Source organism: Echinococcus granulosus (assembly GCF_000524195.1).
Source record: "Echinococcus granulosus chromosome Unknown EG_S00023, whole genome shotgun sequence".
Taxonomy (NCBI): domain Eukaryota; kingdom Metazoa; phylum Platyhelminthes; class Cestoda; order Cyclophyllidea; family Taeniidae; genus Echinococcus; species Echinococcus granulosus.
In genome coordinates this window covers 734,548-735,407 of record NW_020170403.1, presented here as the reverse complement: position 1 = coordinate 735,407, position 860 = coordinate 734,548, and positions in this window count along the sequence as shown.

Below are 860 nucleotides of genomic sequence, written 5' to 3'. Positions count from 1 at the left end.
CAATTTTGATGAATCTTGTGATTCAGTGAACACCGCCTCTCACCGATGAAGATACATACATTCCCTAGTTAGACCCCGTCATCTCAATACAACCCCCTTTTGAATAATGAATCAGGCCTTCCTCAGGCCAGTTACAGTGATTTGGTGCTATTTTCTGGCTCCACGTTCAACTCCGTAGGATCTCCAGACTGGTCAAGCTAAACCTCTACCTGATGACATGACCCTCCGGCCATGTCTGCAGTCTCCTACCTCGCACCTACATTAGTAATAAATCCTTCACCGTACTGGTATGGCCTATTACGACCTTAGGGTGGACCTGGAAGCCTGCGTTGATGAGAGCGGTAAGCATGTTTCTTCCATTACACAAATATCCTGATTTTTATGTCTTTGGGAGTGTAAAAAGTCAGTATTGGAGCTGTCGGCAAAGGCTTTGATTACGTATACTAAAGGAACCCAAATAGATAATCAAGAAGAACTGAACTAAGAAAAGGTTGCCAAAAGAAGTGGACAGAGATTAGAAGTTCTACAAAGTTATTTTAGACTTATTGCTTCGTTAACCAGCTCCATTTTTGGGTAAATAGTCCTCTAAATAGCAAGTAACATTGCAAAATGTATTCGTTTTTGGAGCGTGGTCCCATTTTGAGTGATGGAAACCCAGTGGTCTTCATGCCTTACGGAGAGGCTAATCCTCCGGGTACAGTGGAAGCGCCGCGATGCTTCATCAAGGTTAGGAACAAGTATTTTCTCAACTTCATGAAAATTTGACCACTATCTCTCATTTGGTTTTCAGACACCCTCTCCATTGCAACGAGGGGAATGGACCAAAAGGAGTGCTTGGCACAGCGCCCGAAAGGAGGAGG